At 45.6% G+C, this 21,348-nt stretch overlaps 1 protein-coding gene across 12 annotated transcripts in view; it reads left to right on the plus strand.

Moving 5' to 3' along the window:
* Positions 1-21,348, plus strand: part of ROBO2 (roundabout guidance receptor 2) — a 1,224,910-nt gene that overhangs the window by 86,662 nt on the left and 1,116,900 nt on the right. The window lies entirely within an intron of this gene.

The following is a 21,348-nucleotide window of genomic DNA, read 5'->3' on the forward strand; positions in this document are numbered from 1 at the left end:
GGACTTGCTGGTGATCCCTGCCCCTCTGCCTGCATCCCACCATCAGATAAGTACTTTTCAATTGTATTTTTTCTGATTCTGCTTCAAGTGTGCACCTGGCACCCGTTACCTATATATTAAAAATATACATATGTAACACAGTCCCCCCTCCTGGAAGATTGTACTACTGGTTACTGCTGCTTGTGGTGCGTGCATACATGTGAGGGTCCAGGAGAGCTGAGTGGTCCGCGATGGTGTGGAGAACAGGACAGGCTTTTGGTGATCTTTAGTCTTCACTCGTGGGTGTCAGCGACTCCAGTTGTGGTGGGCTCCAGGATTTCCAGAGACAGTCCCCACCAGAACAGACTTTTTTCACACCCTTGCCTGATCTCTCTATTACCATACAGCCCAGGAGGGACTGACTGGCATGTCTCACTCCCAGCCGGGAGGAGCTGAGCTTCTTGTTCTTGCTTCCTCCCCCCAGGAGGGTGGGAGCTGAACTGCTACAATTTAGCACTTACTCTCTGATGCACCAGAAGGGGAGGGTACAAGATCTGCACCACTATTGGCTGTACACAGACCCTTGTGGCACCACCTCTTCTGTCACTCAGAGTCAGCATGAGGGGGGTCAATGCCCTAGGATAGCCCGCCACAGCCTGTAGCTATCAGGAATTACATGACAGGAGACAGAGAGGAAGTCTGGACCAGCCATGGCTACACATACATTCTAAAAAAGCCTGAATGTGCACCTTGGACTATACAGAATTACCCTGCTAAGACTAAGATCAGATTCTGCCATTGCTGTTCCCTCTGACATTCTGGTCACACTCTTGCAGGGCTCCTGAAGCAACTGTGCAGACTCGTGAACCTCATTTAAAGACATCAGCAATGTAGACTGGGTACATAAGTAAACACTACACTATGTAAGTCTATTCATTTTCCCAAGTGTGCACACTCACCTTGTTGGGGGGAAATTTATTATAGAGAGAGAACACTTTTTCAATCATGTTTTTCTATTTTAGGTACATTCTTATTATCATTAGTCACTATATATTTCATTCACAAAACACATCAGTATAAAAAAAATATTTATTTAAATGTTACTGTTGATATTGATAGCACACCTGCTATGGTTTCCCATATTATACATCATACCAGTTCATCATTATTTACCATTGTCATTAGTGGCAGTTAATGCTGTATTGGGTTGTAATACAGCTCAACCCCGTTATAGCGCGATCCACTATAACGCGGATCAGCTTATAACGCGGTTTGAGCATGGACCCCGAATTAATTATTTTTTTTTTTTACATTTAAAAAAAAAAAAATTTGCACACTGCACACTGCACACTGCACTGCACACTGCACTGCACACTGCACAGCCCACTACACACACTTCCAGCATTCACTGCACACTGCACACTGCACACTGCACAGCCCACTACACATACTACCAGCACTCACTGCACACTGCAAACACTCACAGCACACTCTCACAGCACACAGCATACTCTCGCAGCACACAGCACACTCTCACAGCACACAGCACTCACAGCACACAGCACACTCTCACAGCACACAGCACTCACAGCACACAGCACACTCTCACAGCACACTGCACTCACAGCACACTGCACTCACAGTATACTGCACTCACAGCACACCACACTCACACCTCCCTCCCACTCCCCCTCCCTACCTTTGGTGTCAGCTGCTGAGATCGGAGCGGTGCTGGCATCGGAAGGAGGAGGGGGGGTATCGGTAGGGGGTGGGGGTGGTGTGGATACCTGTAATGGTGGTGAGTGAGGAGCAGGTAGTGATTCGGAGGGCCACGTGGGCTAGGCCCAAAACTGGTTGTGCCACGTAGGAGTGGTGTGTCAGAGACACACAGACTGAGGACGGGAGCGTAGGGTCTCTGGATGCCGGGTGACGGGCCGGTAGGTGTGGGGGCCTCGGGGGGGGGGGGGAGGAGGTGGATGCCGGTGGAGGAGGTGGATGCCGGTGGAGGGGGATTGATGCCGGTGGTGGTGGGGGGAGGTAAGGAGCAGACTGCGGCTGGACTCAGAGGGTCGCTGTTGGCGGGCCTGGGGGCTGCTGGGGGACGCGCTATAATGGGGTTGAGCTGTACCTGCATTTGTGCATAGTGAGTTCACCCCCTTTGTACTAAATACTTTCAAACTGCAGAATGTTTGCTAAACAAGAAGTCACATGGTTTCAGTTTGCTTTCGTGGGTCACTGTTCATCTTTCCCGAGAGAAGATGTCTGAGAAGAAGCAGATTTTCATACTGAGGTAGACATGCACAACCCAAAATAGTTATTTGCAAATGGTTATAGAATAGCTTATATTGTAATTAGTTTTTTTTACAATAAAATGAGAATATAGTGCTTGCTTGTGTAACAGTTTAATGTTACACATATGTTTGTGAACCAGTTTTATTCAGAGAGAATTTAGTTTTAATTATCCCAGATGATGGATATACGCATTTTGCCAATGTTAAGCGAGTCCGTCTAAGAAAAAGTGCCAGAAAATGAAGAGACGATGGGTATGTCAGTGAATTCAACAAGTTTGAGATTGTGTAAACCTAATCTTGTTAGGAAATACAGTAATATAGCAGCATAGCACCAGTTGGTGTTGTCAGTTGTCTATTTCCCAGCTTGTTAGCAAATCCCCTTTTGTGACCAATCTAAGACATTTCTGTCCATATTCACCTTTTAGCTTTTTACACACCTTAACTCCCACTTAAGTGAATAGGAGCTAAGGTGTGTAAGAGTATAGCACCATTTAGGGAATCAGGGCCTTGTTCACATGTTAATACCCCTAGGGCATTGGTGAGCAACAGGCAGCTTGAGTGCTGCATGCGGCTCCAAGGGGAGTTTCCTATAGTCTTCAACTACAAGTTACCTCTGCAGCCTGCTCTCCTCTTCCCAGTCTAGAGAAAGTTGAGATGTTACTCGTGTGGATTATAGATGGAGAAATACACAGAGACGGGAGCAGGGGGGAATAAGTAAGGAACTCCAGCGTAGAGGCCAAGCTCAAACTCCATTTACAGACTCCAGTGAGAGCGGTGACTGAAACGGGCAGAAGAAGAGGTGATTCCAAGGGCCAGGCGTAATGGATTGGAAAGCGCAGAAAGGTTGAAGGAGCATGTGAGTGGCATTCCAGATGTCTGTTTAATTTGTTTTAATAAATATTAGTTTCCTAGTAGATCTGTGCTATGTAACTTTTTCTTTTTCCATGAAAACACTGCTGAGATTGCTACATTGACCAGCAGTGCTGTTCTTGTCATCAAGATTGTACATGTGAGTCATATCCAAATATTAATTACCAATGGTGTGTTACTATATACTTGGTGTATTGTGAAAGGGGTGGAATTTTCATTTAAAATCACCCACCTTTTAAAGCTTAGCCCATATGAGCACCAAATATCTAATGGTTCATTTTCCATTGAACATCTTGTTCTATTGGGATTTCATATTGGGGATTCACATTTGGTTTTGAATACCGTTGCACAGAGGTGATCTTGTTTTTTTGCACTGTTATTATACTGAGTTTTTTTATATATTTTTCTTCTATGGTGTGGATTATAGCTTTTTCCTGCTCCATCAGCAGCATAATGATAGTGTACTTATAAATACTGCTCTACTCCTCTTTTGTGCTAATCCCTACTTCCCAGTGTAAAGCCGAGCTCATGGTGATGCACGCATTCCTGCAGCTAGCGTGCACTAGGCTCAAGGAGATCGGAAGGGGATCGGGGGCATGGCAGGGGCATGGCGAACGCGTCACGAAGCTGGTTCGCCCTCATTGGCTGAACCAGCTGACGTCACATGACTGCAGCCCGAAATCACAAATTGACTAGTCTGGCCAAAATGTAGCAGTGCTAACGCGCTACAGCTCCTCGAGCACTTGAGAAACTGCAATAGGTAATCAGGTAAGAGTCCCAAAAGGGTGCGCGCACACAGCAATGCCCCCACCATGAGCGCAGCCTAAGAAGGGGAACAGGCATTATGTAGCTTACTGGAGGGGGCAGGGAGAAGCTCCTACCCTACAGTTTTAGCAAGACTTACTTTCCCCAGGCTCACAGAAAGAAAAGGAAAACCCAGCAGCTACAGTGACAAAGTCACAGCTGCCTGCAGGGGGTCTGTTCTGCCAAATGGGATACCTCACAGAGAATTTCTCTCTGCTGGGGTAAGCCACTTATTAAGGATCACAGGTCCACCTCTGGCACTTAGAACAATGAGGCTGACTATATCTGTATGTGGATACATATGGGTTAAGTGTGGTCCTTTTGAGCAAGGGTGACACATGTGACCCTTTAAGTCCTTGAAGTATATAGCTCTGCTTCCCACCCCCTCCCCTCTGGGAGATCTTGCTATTGCTACAGGTGTCATGGTGTTAAATACCTGTGTGGGTTCAGGAGAGATGAGTTTCTGCGATGGTAATGGGAAACAGGACAGGCTTTTGGTGATCCTTCAGGTTTTTCTCATGGTGTCAGCACCTCCAGTCACAGCAGGCTCCAAGGTTCCTGGAGACAGTCTCTACCATGACACACTTCTCGCATACCCCTACGGTTTCTTAGGCAGGGGTATATAAAAATTATTCTTTATTGAGGCAGCCACTGCAGTTTATATTACAGTGCATTCATCATCTTTTAGGATGGGTCCCAGACCTCTGGATGGTACCAGCCTTCTAGCAGTCTTGAGGCCTTGTGCTCTGTTCAGAACTTGGGGAGGCAATCAACCCCAAGAGGGGCTGAAGGCCTGTCTCTCTCTCCCAGCCGGGAAAGACTTGGAGATCACTCCTCTACCCCATGAGGGGGAGAGCTGGACTGACTATAATTTGGATTGCCTCCTCCTTAGTGCAGAAGGGGAGGGCACCTGGGCTGCACCCGAATTGGGTAACTTGCAGACCACGCCTCATCTCCACTCCTGCAACAAAAGAAGGTTGCATGAGGGCGGGGGGTGGGGAGGGGGGTAAACCCACAGGATAGTCTGATACTGCCTGTAGCTACTAGGAATTACATGACAGGAGGCAGAAAGTATAGTCTGAACCAGCCATGGCTACAAGTATATCATGTTGCCTACCATTGCCCTAGGGCAGGCCTGCAAAACTCGTAAAGTGAGAAGGGCCAAACTGCTCCAAGGAAAAAAAATTGGGCCGCACGGGTATAATCATCATCATCATCATCATCATCATCATCATCATCATCATCATCATCATCATCATCATCATCATCATCATCATCATCTCTCCTCCAGCACCTCTCATCATCATCCTCATATCTCCCCCAGCACCCCTCATCATCATCCTCATATCTCCCCCAGCACCCTTCATCATCATCCTCATATCTCCCCCAGAACCCCTCACTATCAACCTTTGCGATACTCCACATCTATCTCTCATATCCCCATCTCTCCCCCTCACCCACACACATAATACTCCCCCTCCACATCAAACACACAATAACCCCCTGCACACCTCACACATCCAACCCCCCTGCACTTCACGTCCCTCTCCCCCCTGCACCTCAAATAACTCTCCACCCCTGCACCTCACATCACTCTCCCCCCTTGCACCTCACATCACTCTCCCCCCTTGCACCTCACATCACTCTCCCCCTGCAGCTCACATCACTTTCCCGCCTTGCACCTCACATCAATCTCCCGCTTGCACCTCACATCACTCTCCCCCCTTGCACCTCACATCACTCTCCCCCCTTGCACCTCACATCACTCTCCCCCTTCGCACCTGACATCACTCTCCCCCCTTGCACCTCACATCACTCTCCCCCTTTCACCTCACATCACTCTCCCCCCTTGCACCTCACATCACTCTCCCCCTTGCACCTCACATCACTCTCCCCCCTGCACCACATCACTCTCCCCCCTTGCTCCTCACATCACTCTCCCCCCTTGCACCTAACATCACTCTCCCCCCTGCAGCTCACATCACTCTCCCCCTTGCAGCTCACATCACTCTCCCCCTTGCACCTCACATAACTCTCCCCACTTGCACCTCACATCAATCTTCCCCCTTGCACCTCACATCACTCTTCCCCCTTGCAACTCACATCACTCTCCCCCCTTGCACCTCACATGACTATAATTTGGATTGCCTCCTCCTTAGTGCATAAGGGGAGGGGACCTGGGTTGTACCCAAATTGGGGAACTTGCAGACCACGCCTCATCTCCACTCCTGCAACACAAGAAGGTTGCATGAGGGGCGGGGGGGGGGGGTAAACCCACAGTATAGCCTGATACTGCCTGTAGCTACTAGGAATTACATGACAGGAGGCAGAAAGTATAGTCTGAAACAAGTATATCATGTTGCCTACCATTGCCCTAGGGCAGGCCTGCACAACTCGTAAAGTGAGAAGGGCCAAACTGCTCCAAGGAAAAAAAAATTGGGCCGCACGGGTATAATCATCATCATCATCATCATCATCATCATCATCATCATCATCATCATCATCATCATCATCATCATCATCATCATCATCATCATTATCATCATCTCTCCTCCAGCACCACTCATCATCATCCTCATATCTCCCCCAGCACCCCTCATCATCATCCTCATATCTCCCCCAGCACCCTTCATCATCATCCTCATATCTCCCCCAGAACCCCTCACTATCAACCTTTGTGATACTCCACATCTATCTCTCATACCCCCATCTCTCTCCCTCACCCACACACATAATACTCCCCCTCCACATTAAACACACAATAACCCCCTGCACACCTCACACATCCAACCCCCCCTGCACTTCACGTCCCTCTCCCCCCTGCACCTCACATCACTCCCCCCCTGCACCTCACATCCCTCTCCCCCCTTGCACCTCACACCAAACTCCCCCCTTGCACCTCACATCACTCTCCCCCCTTGCACCTCACATCACTCTCCCCCCTTGCACCTCACATCACTCTCCCCCTTGCACCTCACATCAATCTCCCCCCTTGCACCTCACATCACTCCCCCCTTGCACCTCACATCACTCTCCCCCTTGCACCTCACACCACTCTCCCCCCTTGCCCCTCACATCACTCTCCCCCTGCAGCTCACATCACTTTCCCCCCTTTCACCTCACATCACTCTCCCCCTTGCACCTCACATCACTCTCCCCCCTTGCACCTCACATCACTCTCCCCCCCTTGCACCTCACATCACTCTCCCCCTTGCACCTCACATCAATCTCCCCCCTTGCACCTCACATCACTCCCCCCTTGCACCTCACATCACTCTCCCCCCTTGCAGATCAAATCACTCTCCCCTTGAATCTCACATCACTCTCCCCCTTGCACCTCACATCACTCTCCCCCTTGCACCTCACATCACTCTCCCCCCCTGCACCTCACATCACTATCCCCCTTGCACCTCACATCACTCTCCCCCCTTGCACCTCACATCACTCTGCCCCCTTGCACCTCACATCACTCTCCCCCCTTGCACCTCACCTCTCTCCCCCCTTGCACCTCACATCACTCTCCCCCTTGCACCTCACATCACTCTCCCCCCTTGAACCTCACATCACTCTTCCCCCTTGGGTGAATGCTTGTGGGTGGGTGAATGATGGTGGGTGACAGTGACTGGGTGGGTGACAGTGACTGGGTGGGTAACAGTGACTGGGTGGGTGACAGTGACTGGGTGGGAGACAGTGACTGGGTGGGTGACAGTGACTGGGTGGGTGACAGTGACTGGGTGGGAGACAGTGACTAGGTGGGAGACAGTGACTGGGTGGGTGACAGTGACTGGGTGGGTGACAGTGACTGGGTGGGTGACAGTGACTGGGTGGGAGACAGTGACTGGGTGGGAGACAGTGACTGGGTGGGTGACAGTGACTGGGTGGGTGACAGTGACTGGGTGGGAGACAGTGACTGGGTGGGAGACAGTGACTGGGTGGGAGACAGTGACTGTGTGAAAGTGACTTGGTGACAGTGACTGGGTGACAGTGACTGGGTGGGTGGGTGACAATGACTGGCTTGGTGGGTGACAGTGACTGGGTGACAGGGTGACAGTGACTGGTTGACAGTGACTGGGTGAGAGGGTGACAGTGACTGGGTGGGTGACAGTGACTTGGTGACAGTGACTGGGTGACAGTAACTGGGTGACAGGGTGACAGTGACTGGGTGGGTGACAGTGACTGGGTGACAGTGACTGGGTGGGTGACAGCGACTGGGTGACAGTGACTGGGTGACAGGGAGACAGTGACTGGGTGACAGGGTGACAATGACTGGGTGACAGGATGACAGTGAATGGGTGGGTGACAGGGACTTGACAGTGACTGGGTGGGTGACAGTGACTGGATGACAGTGACTGGTTGACAAGGTGACAGTGACTGGGTGACAGGGTAACAGTGACTGGGTGGGTGGGTGACAGTGACTGGGTGACAGTGACTGGGTGACAGTGACTGGATAACAGTGACTGGGTGACAAGGTGACAGTGACTGGGTGACAGGGTAACAGTGACTGGGTGGGTGGGTGACAGTGACTGGGTGACAGTGACTGGGTGACAGTGACTAGGTTACAGTGACTGGGTGGGTGACAGTGACTTGACAGTGACTGGGTGGGTGACAGTGACTGGGTGACAGTGACTGGGTGACAGTGACTGGGTGACAGTGACCCTTGACAGTGACTGGGTGACAGTGACTGGGTGACAGTGACTGGGTGGGTGACAGTGACTGGGTGTCAGGGTGACAGTGACTGGGTGGGTGAGTGACAGTGACTGGGTGGATGACAATGACTCGGTGGGTGACAGTGACTGGGTGACAGTGACTGGGTGACAGTGACTGGGTGGGTGACAGTGACTGGGTGGGTGACAGTGACTGGGTGGGAGACAGTGACTGGGTGGGAGACAGTGACTGGGTGGGAGACAGTGACTGTGTGAAAGTGACTTGGTGACAGTGACTGGGTGACAGTGACTGGGTGGGTGGGTGACAATGACTGGCTTGGTGGGTGACAGTGACTGGGTGACAGGGTGACAGTGACTGGTTGACAGTGACTGGGTGAGAGGGTGACAGTGACTGGGTGGGTGACAGTGACTTGGTGACAGTGACTGGGTGACAGTAACTGGGTGACAGGGTGACAGTGACTGGGTGGGTGACAGTGACTGGGTGACAGTGACTGGGTGGGTGACAGCGACTGGGTGACAGTGACTGGGTGACAGGGAGACAGTGACTGGGTGACTGGGTGACAATGACTGGGTGACAGGATGACAGTGAATGGGTGGGTGACAGGGACTTGACAGTGACTGGGTGGGTGACAGTGACTGGATGACAGTGACTGGTTGACAAGGTGACAGTGACTGGGTGACAGGGTAACAGTGACTGGGTGGGTGGGTGACAGTGACTGGGTGACAGTGACTGGGTGACAGTGACTGGATGACAGTGACTGGGTGACAAGGTGACAGTGACTGGGTGACAGGGTAACAGTGACTGGGTGGGTGGGTGACAGTGACTGGGTGACAGTGACTGGGTGACAGTGACTAGGTTACAGTGACTGGGTGGGTGACAGTGACTTGACAGTGACTGGGTGGGTGACAGTGACTGGGTGACAGTGACTGGGTGACAGTGACTGGGTGACAGTGACCCTTGACAGTGACTGGGTGACAGTGACTGGGTGACAGTGACTGGGTGGGTGACAGTGACTGGGTGTCAGGGTGACAGTGACTGGGTGGGTGGGTGACAGTGACTGGGTGGATGACAATGACTCGGTGGGTGACAGTGACTGGGTGACAGTGACTGGGTGGGTGACAGTGACTGGGTGGGTGACAGTGACTGGGTTCTTGACAGTGAGAGTGACTGGGTGGGTGACCTTGACCGGGCGGGTGCAGCTTGCCGCCGGACGCTTTCCCCTCCTGCCCCCGATATCCCCGCGGCAGCTGCTCGGGACGGGAGGTGGGCTTGGGGGTGTGGGGGGTGGGCTTCGGGGGGGGGGCACTGCAGGTGAGCTCGGGGGGATGCGGGAAGCTGGCCGCGGGGGGAAGCAGTGGGAAGCAGGCCGCAGGAGGAGCTGGCTGTTACTTTCCCCTCTGTCCCACATTGGGAGCAGGGGGGGAGCGGCCGCAGAGGAGCTGGCTGTTACTTCCCCCTCCGTCCCACGTTGGGAGCGGGGGGGGGGGAGCGGGCCCTGCTTGCCCTGCGCATGCGCGCCGGGACCGCATGGATTCGCCGCCATTTTCGTAACTTTTAAAAAAAAAATATTTCATTAACTGGCACCTGGCCGGAGTCATCGCTGGCCGCACAGAGAGGCCAGGCGGCCCGCGGGCCGTATGTTGTGCAGGCCTGCCCTAGGATGTTATTTGCGTGTACTGTATCTTAATCATTCTGGAATTCTCTGACTGCATGACACATATGAAAGTTAGTATAAGAATAGAACACATGCAAAGGTGTATTCAATTTTTTTCAATTGAATCCAAATTAAAAATACAAGTCACAAATACAGCTTTGAACTCACAACTGGTATTAATATAAAGAGACAAAAAAACACAATGCAAGCAAATTAGGCTTATCATTCTACTATGTGGTCCATACTGATATACGTATTTATAATTGTTGCTGTTTATGTAGAGGGCTCTTAGTTTCTCTTATCTCTTTACTACAGGATATAATTAGAAAAAGCTGAAGTGTTTCATTTAATTCTGCAGTTGTTCACATACAGTATATCGAGCTCATATTACAAATATAATAAACAATATATAACTCCCTTTTGTGGTTTAGCTATTTAGAATGCAATATAATTGTGAGTCCTTAAAGTGCCATAGCTGTTTCCTATACTCTGCTACAGAAAAATGTGTATATATATATATATTAGTTTTGTTCAGATAGCTGTTATGTGTAAAGTCTTTTTTTAAATGGATCCAGGGTTGCCACCTCTCCTGGTTTGACCAGGAGACTTCGGGTTTTGGGCACTTATCTCCGGGCTACGGGGTGCCGTCGTCACTCCGGGTGGCGGAAGTGTGTGGTGCGGTGGCGTCTCCGGCATCCTGCTGCAATTTCCTCCTCTAACTGCAATGAAGATGGCTGTGTGGCGTCAAATGACGCTGCATTGCCATGGTAACCAGACGCTACGTGACATCATGACGTGATGCAGTCATTTCACGCCACGCAGCCATCTACACTGCAGTTGCAGGGGGAAATTGCAGCAGGATGCCGGGAGACGCTGCCGCCGCCGCCGCCGCCGCACCACCACGCCACACAAGTAAGGGATTTTTTCTTCTTCTCCGACTTGGCCTTCAGTAGAAGGTGGCAACCCTGAATGGATCCCCCTGAGTCACTGAAAAGATCATTTATTTTTAATTTTGGATAGCAAACTTATATTAGCTTTTTTCAGTTTTATTAATTCTTTTTAACCCCTGTTGAAATAATACCTAGTAAAGGAGGGACTGCAGAAGATCTGTAGGAAGGGTTTTTGCTGGCAATATATTAAAGAACAATTATTAAATAGGATTAATCATGCACACCCAGCATGGCACTTTTAGGAATGGCAAGTAGAACGTACTATAGGTGAAAAACACAAAATAGTATCTGTTATAATATAATTATTGTAGTAATTGTTTTTCATCTCTGCATCCCTCCAAATGCGGGATGATCCATCTCCCCACATCAACAGCCTCCAAGGGACGTCTCAAAGAAAAAAGAAGAACTTATTTATTTATTTTTCTTATAACGTCCCTTAGTGTTGGTGAACCATCCACAAAGGAAAGAAAATGCCTTTTAAGTGTAACGGTTTTTCCCCCACCCGTTGGGAGATGTCACCATTACATGGTGTAGGTTGGTGCATACCTGCTTGCTAATAGTAGATCTGAGTCTCTGCCGATGTTGTTGGGGATTACATGACTGGTTTCTGGGGTACATTCTACTAGCTTATCTCTGGATACACAGCGCCTCCATCTGCCGCAGGCTTCAGATGTACAGTATGGAGGCAATCTCCTATGGTAGAAAGAGTTACCTCTCCCCCCAGAAATATTACACTCTAGACAGGAGGTATATTCAACTTGAACCGGTTTATTGTCCTTCTGTACACACAGTAACATGTGGGCCTCTGCCCAATGCAGTTCACTGTAGGTCTCCAACGTCCGGATTGTCCCTGGACATACACTATAAGTTAAGGGCCCCCTCAACAGTTCCTACTCCTCCGTGACCCTCTAGCAGGCCAGGGGAAAGGTAATCATGCACTCTCCCCTTAAGGGTAGAGGACCAGGGTATACCAGTACACAGCAATCCTGCGTGTTACCTGTCTCTCTCAATGGTAGAGACACTACTAAATTTGGGTGGTGCAACTCCTTAAGTACAGTAGGGGAAGGTACCAGGTCTGAATCCAAGATTGGACAGAACACAGACCTAGTCCCACCTCCTCCCCTGTCACTCAAAAGAGCTGCCTGTGTGGGGAAAACCCTTAATTGGTCCTGACACTGCCTGCTCTTACCAGGGCTTGCATGTCAGGGAGGGAAGACTGGTTGCCAAACCAGACAGGGCTACAGAAGTTTGATATAACATCATAACAAGTCGACAGGAAGACAATGTGGTATCCAAAAACTGTGTCCAACAGGGAGCTAAGCTACTGAATCAACAGGATTGTGTGCCTATTCAGCTGGTAAGTGTGTGCAGCAGAGTTGTCTATTGGAAGGGAAACAATTAGTTGGGTCTGTTTCCTATATTAATGGCATTGGATTTCTTTTGGGAACATTTCCAACTCCGGAGAATATGATCAGGTCAGACATCATATGTGCACAGATGTAAGTCAAGTTGACTGCCAACTGCTTGTCAGTAGAAGGAAGCTAAGCTAGTTGGTCATCCACTGCCCTGAATGCATAATATGGTCCAAGACATTTGCTAGTGGTGAATAACTAGATGACCAATGCCCCATTTTATTTTCTGTAGTCATTCTCCAGACCCTTTTGTCAGAGGCAGTGCAAGTGTTAAAGAAAATATTCTTTCAAAAATATAACACAAACCATGGAGTAATTCCTCAGCTTGGTTTACTACGTAGTAGATGCAAGAGATACCAAAAGTATACTCGCATGACTAAAATAATTATATTGCAAAGATATATTACAGTATGCCTCTTACAGGGGTGTAGCGTATATTTGAGAACATTGGATAGTTTGCATGCTAGTTTCTGATGGGAGGATAGAATCTGCATCTTGTAATAGAAATAGTAACTTGTGCAAATGTGTGTTTGTGTTCATACTGGATTGGCTATAATAGGAGGTAGGTGAAGGTCATCCGCAGAAAAATTGCGAACAACACTTTTGATGCCAAGTCCGGGTGCAAAAATGAAAGTAACACCCAGGAATATAAAAATTAACAAAAACTGCAAAATGAAGATTTTTGTACTCCTCATTCTTAAAGGGACAGTCACATAATAAACCTTTCACAAGCTGGTCGCAGAACAGCTGTGGACCCTGAGTATGGAGGACACATACAGTACAGTAGGTCTATTGGAGGGCATATTGGTCCCTTCTACATGGTTAACGTAAAGAGAAGCAAGGTTTTACAGTGATTGACAGGGGGAATAGAATACAGATTCTGGGGCATGGTTTTGTATCACATCACTGTGTTTTATGAGTATTTGGCTTAATATAATCAATGTATTTAGGGATATAATGACAAAGAAAAAAAGGGTTGGTAATGCATAACTATATATTGAATCATTTTAGCAAACACAAATGAAAATGCAAACTAGCACAAAAAGGTAAAGTTTAAAGGTGCATATTTATCCTTAGTAATTGAGTCATGTACATACATTTTTTAAAAGCCATTTCTTAAACGGTAACAGGGAACATACACAGGCTCTTCTTTTATAATGGTGGCAAAATATTTTGTATCATTTATATTTATGAAGCTATTAGTTCAATGTAAAGGGGTTATGAAAGCATAAATGATAACTTTTGAATATTAGATCATGTTTGATTAATTCCTTTCATGTTAGATTTACTATCATAAACTGTATAAGAACTTGTACTTTTATTTTTGCTGAAGATATTCCATCTTTCAAACTATAGAAGTCCAGCTTTTTAGTAGCCACATTGTCCCAGAAAGAAAACTAATGTACTACTTTTTCTTGGGTCATCAACAACATTTCTATTTTTTTCAAAACAGATGTTTCCATACTTATTTAGAAATCTACAGTGGTGAGCAGTGAGTGTGTAACATTTGTCCACCTCTAAGGAAGGTTGGACTGTGTCTAACAGTAAGAGGTTGTCTAGGTAAACCAGGCACGTCATACACCAAAGCCTTAGGTGGCTGATGACTGATTTCATAATTCTGGTAAAAGTATGTGGAACGTTCCAAAGTCTGAAGACTATGACTAACCATTGGGAATTTTTATTTTTCCATCTGAATCTAATAAATAGGGGTGAAATAAAACGTGTCCTTCAAGTCTATTTTCACTGTGAAGAAATGTGGGCACATGATTGTGGGAATGTCCTGAAGGCCTTCCATGCAAAACTTTGGGCTTGATGAAACGATTGAGGACCTGACGTTAAAAACCACTCAATTTCCTTATGAAATGGCCTTCTCACATATTATCTTGTCATGCCCTTGAAATGGGAGAATGACTTGCCAACTTTGGACCAAAAGGTGAGAATTCCAGAACTTTCAAAACTCTGATGCATTAGTGGTGAGGTCTGATTTACCAGTGACCCTAAGCAATCTTGTCCTTTGGACAATGGAAATGTAACTGAATGTTTATCCAATAATTAGGCTTTGAGGCTTTGCCCATTGCTCAAATTAGAGCCAATTTAGAGAAGTAAAATTAGGGCTGGGGCAATTTCAAGAGCTAATAAGGCCTGTATAACTGGAATGCCATGTGTGTTCCAAGGAGCAATTAATCTTCTTTAACTGAGCTCTAATGGCCAATTTAATAAAGTTGAAAACTTCTACTTTAAGGTCCAATACCAAGAAGAAGGGAACTCACTTCCCCAAAAGGCTAACTCTTGCAATCTGAATCTGGCTCTTCTGACATCTGTTACTAGAAGCGAAAGAGTGAGCCACCTTCTCTGACTTCCAGTTTACTACCTGCAGAGTATTTGATAAACTACCCACTATGGCTTTGCCTTTGGAAATGGAGGAGTCGGAACTTTCATAAGGTACAGGGAATAAGCCAAAGTTTTTCAAACAAGTATTTAATAAGGTTGTTGTAAAAGTACAACCAGGGAACATATTTTGAAGGGGGGGGGGGGGAATCATGGCTTTTAAGCCTGTAACTTTAAACAACACATATTTAAGAAAGCAACCAAATTAACAAACATCGTATCTCTTTGTAATGGCTAACTCACTCTCCCAATACCTACCTGCGGGGCTGGGAGGATAGGCCTCTTGCCAATCTATGACCCCAAAGTAAAAAGAGGGCTATTTATGTCAGTCTCTGGGTTGTACCCATTGGGGGGGGAGGGCACCTTCTAGTGGATTCCAGGGTCCGCCATGCCCTGGATGTAGAGGGTCTAGTTTCAGGGTATCTTACAGGCCGCACAGTCCTTCTGTGCTCAATACAACTGTTCCTGCGAGTCTCTTGCTGGCAACAATGCCCCTGTGGTCAAGAGATTTCCTCCAGTTTAAGCAGGATGCTTTTCTACCTGTCTGATGAGCCAGGGGGAGACTGATTAATTGTTTGCAACTGCAATCAACCCTGCTGGGTTCCTTAGACCAATACAGGCTTGCTATTGAAGCCCTTTTAGACAGGGGTTCTGCCCTGTCACAGTCGTTATGAGGCATGTTATGACAAGCAGGAACCCTAAACAGTGATAACATGCTCAAACAAACATTGAGGAGATTTTAGCTAAGGCATTAGATTTCTCCCTCAAATAAGGGGAGTCGGAGGAAGGTTCCATGGAGGATGTGGCAGGAAACCCATTCTGGCAGGAATTTCTTTCTTACCAGAGGGTGGCAAAAAGTATTCATCCTCTGTGTACTGTATATTAACTATTTTGAAAAACATGGAGGTATTCTTGGGGGAAATCCTAGGGAATCCATGGCAGTCACGGAAACTCTGTCTTCTTGCTGAAAATGAATCTGCCTGTGCTCTCCCCATGCCTCCAAGGAAGCAAGATAAACATTTTTATACAAGACAGTTCTTCTCTGGGAAGCCTGCCATCTTCCAACAGCTGTTCCTAGGTGGCAAGCCTCCCAGAGAACAAACATTGATTTCAATCATTGCAGTCTTGTATATTAATCTTTTAGGATAATGAATAAAAAAATATTCATGATTACTGATAGTACTGAAATGTATCAATGCTGATAAATAGCAATAATGTAAAATTTACTGTAAAATATAAGGGAGTTTTGCTCTTTAAGAGTTTTCAGAGATGCACCATTTTATTCCTTAATCAATCTAAATAGCATTAAGTAAGGTAGTGATCACATGACTTGAAATAACATACAATCACTTTTTTACACTGTAATATTATTGTTACTTATATTGCTTGTACTATGTTTTGGCTCATGTATAAAGATACATATTGGCTGTACTGGACCTTCAAAACATCAGTAGAACATAGGATTCTGTAGCCAGGAGAGAATGAGTCTGTCCAATGGGCAATAAAATTACAAAATTAAATTCAATATTATTTTTGCAGCAGTTATTCATTAAATTAAATTATGCCGATCAGGGAATTATTGCACAGAAACATAATTGACTATTGCAGTATAATAAATGACCCCCAATGTCTCTGAATCAATTGTGTTATTATCTGTATGGTAGTTAAACAACGATTCTTTCAGTGCTTTGAACTTTCTGAGTCTTTGTGCTATACAGGCATACCCCGCATTAACATACGCAATGGGACCGGAGCATGTATGTAAAGCGACAATGTACTTAAAGTGAAGCACTACCTTTTCCCTACTTATCAATGCATGTACTGTACTGCAATCGTCATAAACGTGCATAACTGGTGTAAATAACGCATTTGTAACAGGCTCTATAGTCTCCCCGCTTGCGCACAGCTTCAGTACAGGTAGGGAGCCGGTATTGCTGTTCAGGATGTGCTGACAGGCGCATGCGCGAGCTGCTGTTTGCCTATTGGGCGATATGTCCTTACTCGCGAGTGTACTTAAAGTGAGTGTCCTTAAACCGGTGTATGCCTGTACTCAAAAAGTTGTGTATCTGCAGTTATATTAACACTGTAGTATAAGGCTATGGTTTGTATTTGTTGTCTGGGGGAGTAGTGATCTAAAACCTGCACGCTTTATCACATAATCTACCAATTCTGGAGACGATTCGTCATCCCAGTGACTTGGATTCCTGGCAACATGTACAATATTGGAATCCTAGGATTTTTATCCCGTGAAAACAGAAATTAATTCCTAGAAATACCACCCTCTTTATACGCCTCTTCTAAAAGTCGAGCATAATTTTTCATGTAACCATTAGTTACATTTAATGTATTCATTGTAATGCTGATCTTCCGTCGCCTAGGATATGCCTCTATTCTGTCTAATATGCATTTTACAGTATACAGTATGTAGTTCTTTCTTGGAATAGGAGGCTACTTTGTTTTATTCGTCATATGTTCTTAATCATGTTAAATAAAATGTAAATGTTCTTCATATTTTTTTTATTCTTAACTTGTGGAAGTAATTTACATGATTAGTTTTCAGAAGAGTCTGTATTAGGTTTTACTCCCCCCCCCCCCAGTTGTTTATGTGAGGAATTATATTGTGTTGTCTTGAAACTTTATCCTTTGCACTGTCACTTTAATAGTTGGATTGAGCCCTAGCTTTGCATTTCAGTGATACGGTTTCCATCAGGTACTGTTCTCCGTTATACAGGATTAAACTGTTTCTATAATCTATTCGTCAAGTGGTGGAACCAAGATCAGGATTTTTAGTGGAACGTGCTTGAAGGCGAATTAATCACAACCATTACAGGTCTTTAAAAATCCAGGAACAATGAAGAGAACCGGAGCACAGCCCACCAGTGCATCACAGGACACAAAGGTCTTCTTTAGAATAGTTTAATGATTAAAAGAACATAGGGCAGAGTTCCTAAAGACGCCCTGTGCGTGGAACATGTCAGAGCGTCTTTAGGAACTCTGCCCTATGTTCTTTTAATCATTAAACTATTCTAAAGAAGACCTCCGTGTCCTGTGATGCACTGGTGCGCTGTGCTCCGGTTCTCTTCATTGTTCCAGATTACTACTCCATACCTGAATGCACGCCACTGTGGATACGCTGCTGTAAGCTCTCATCTGCATACCAACTAAGACCTCCTCCTCGTATACACAGCTACCTATCTGGTGGTGGAGGCAGCCTGTTACTTACCATTGAGGAGCCGCACAGGAGCTGCGTTTGTCAGTGATGAGTCTTCCTTATGGGGGCCTGTTTACCCCCTTCTACTACTGTACACAGAGGGATTCGCCCTGGCTGTGGCTGCTGTGCTCCATTGCGGGGAATCCCCTATCGCCTGACGCCGCGCTGCCCGTCATCGGAGGCTGCTGTTGGAGGAGTTGTTGGCTCTCGGTGTTTGCTACGATATTCAATCATCTATTCCACTATCACTCTACATACCTGTGAGTAATAATACAACGACGCGATCGTGCTGCACGTTGCAGCCAGTCGGTAACAAGCTCTTTATCTACTACATTTTTTACTCATTACTCTTTTGTATACCGTCTCTACTGGCGATTGCTCACAGGCAGACTCACATAGTGTGTCTATTACAACACTTAGAGATATCAATTTACAGCGTATCCCCAGCCACACGCCTATAATAATATTTTTTTGGAGCACTGGACTGTTTGGACTGCTTTGTGGTCTGAATTCATATATATTTAAAAATCCAGGCACTTTCTCAGCCTCCCTTTGCTTGCTGGAAACCATCAGACTTGACCATCCCTCCCCTGTAATCTGCTTTCCTCAGTATGGCTTTAATATACTTCGTACTACACATACTGCAATAGATAGAACATGTTTTCTAATTTAATCAACTGCTACCATATTTTTTTTTAACTACTCCACAAATTCTGCAATACGGAATTTGTTTCTTCGCTATCCAATCAATTCTCTAAGCACCTATTTTGCTCCACCTGTGATTTGTGATAACATGAAGCATTAGGAGTCTTTACATGCATATGCACACTGTAACATGATTTACAATCTGTGATTCTAGGTCTGGAGGCAGGATCACAGAATCCCTGTAGCAGAATCCCAGGGCTGCTTTTAGAAAGAAAAAGAAATACTCTTTCCTCAGATTTAGTGCGTCCTCAGCAATGGCAAGACGTTCTAAATTGCATGTGGCAATAATTACAGCTAGCACTTAGTAAATACCTGAAAATAAAAGTCCACCTCTTCAAGTGCCCAGTATAGCTGACACATCTAAGAATTGCAAGAAACCTTGATATGACGATCTTGTGTTTATTGTAAACCTGGCAAACATTTCTGTCACATTTTAAAGAAAGTTTAAGATAATTTCTTAGATTTGGCACAGAGAGAAACAGACATAGTATAACTCGGACATACAGTATGTGACGACACCCATTTTATTCATTTGATAAACAATCCCTGTTTATTTTCTGACAATGAAAGATATGAAAGGTGTAAAGAAAATGGAAAGGAGCCAGAAATGTTTTTAGGCACTTGGAAGTAGACAGCACGGAGGGTGGATCAAGGAGGGTGGATCAGGGTGGGGGGAAGAGGGTAATGTCTGGGTTTTTATTATATGAAGAGGCAGCAAAAGATCTGGAAGGGTAATCTGGGAAAACATAGACATATGGATGGCAAGTGCAGCACATGGTAACATACTCAACATAAAGTGTTAAATGCAAAATATGCTTGAAGTACAGTATAGCAGAAAGAAAAATAGTTTGAAGCTGACCAAGGATAGCAGAATGAGCACTCTGCAGAATAAATGTTTGGATAAACAGCATCAGCAAATAGACTATCTTTCGGCAGGGGAACACCTGGGATTTTATTGTCAGAGAGCAGCTTAAATTGATTATCCTGCTGCCCAAGCGCAAAAGAACCTGGAGTAGAACCTCTGGGAAATCTCCAGTTACAGCTTTTCCCTTCTTAAAATACTATACAGTGCACGAGATCAGCAACAAGACCATGTATGCATTTATCTGCAGCTCCAAGAACATGGAAGCACACCACATCTATCTGTGGGCCTGGTTTACTCAAGGTTATTTCAGATGTAGCGCCCGTTATTTTAAACTTGCTCGCCTAATCGGGTGATTTTTCCAACACAAATTTTAATGTGTCAGACAAAATTGCACAATGCAAACAAATGGAGCCCCCAGGTAGCAAATCAGACAGCTTGGGGTCTTGTGACCCAAACATGTTAAGAATAATGGGTGTTACATATGTAAGTGGCAAATAAGTTTATAGTTATGATGTAAATAGAGTAGCGTTTTTTTCTTATAATGTATGAGTTTAGTTGTTGAACATTTTTAACTTTCAGTAAATGTATGTTTTGTAAGCTCTTCATTACACACTAAAAAAACACATTGGTAGAAATGTTGCCATCTTTGGTGGCATATTTTCAATAGGTTTCAAAACAATGTCACATTTATTCAATGACTGCTGCAAGCTTTCCTACTACATAGAAAAATATTTTTCTCATTTACAGATGTAGAAACGAATCAGCAATACCTGACATTTTTGGCTGAATTCTCATTATTTTACTTCAAGAGGGTTAAAGTTACTATTAGGATTATAGTTACCCAATTGACTTAAAAATATGTACAGTAATATTGCTCAGATGTATACATTTTGTCTTGGTGAATTTTCACAAATTCTCAAAATGAAACGCGAATCAAATTTGGCAGTTTGTGATTACCCACATCTGATTTACAAATCTCTAACTTCAAAGAACTGTGCAAAAACAACAGTGTTACACGTTTTAACTTTGAATTTTGTAATTTTTTATTTGTTGCAGGCAAATACAGATGTAGCAAGACTCACTGTCTCAGGTGCCACGGCTGAGAAAGCAAAAAGCCTTAGTAGCGCTGCGGGGCTCCATGCTTCCGGATCGGAACACCCACAGCAGTAATCCTACCGGAGACGTTAAATCCTGCTACATCTGTATAAATTATAGGGGTGAGAATGTGATGCCACCCTTTCACAGGTAATAAACATCTCAATTTTGTAATCAAACACTTATTTTCCTATTCTTATTCCTCACATAAATAGCTTGACGCACAAAAAATATATAAATAAAAATAATACTGAATGTGGCTTAAATTCTTATTCAAAATTCTTGGTCATTCCAAAACATGGAAATTTATACTAAAAAAAAAAAAGTTTTCAACAGGTAGCAAGGTTTGCTGTTAAAATGGACATGTTAGTGTGTTTATACAGATGCAGCAGCCATTATTTGATCATTTCTCTGCGCCGTTTTCGTAAAGTCTGCTGTATTCCACGCGGCATTCACTTG

The sequence above is a fragment of the Ascaphus truei genome, chromosome 3 (genome assembly GCF_040206685.1).
Source record: "Ascaphus truei isolate aAscTru1 chromosome 3, aAscTru1.hap1, whole genome shotgun sequence".
NCBI classification, from domain to species: domain Eukaryota; kingdom Metazoa; phylum Chordata; class Amphibia; order Anura; family Ascaphidae; genus Ascaphus; species Ascaphus truei.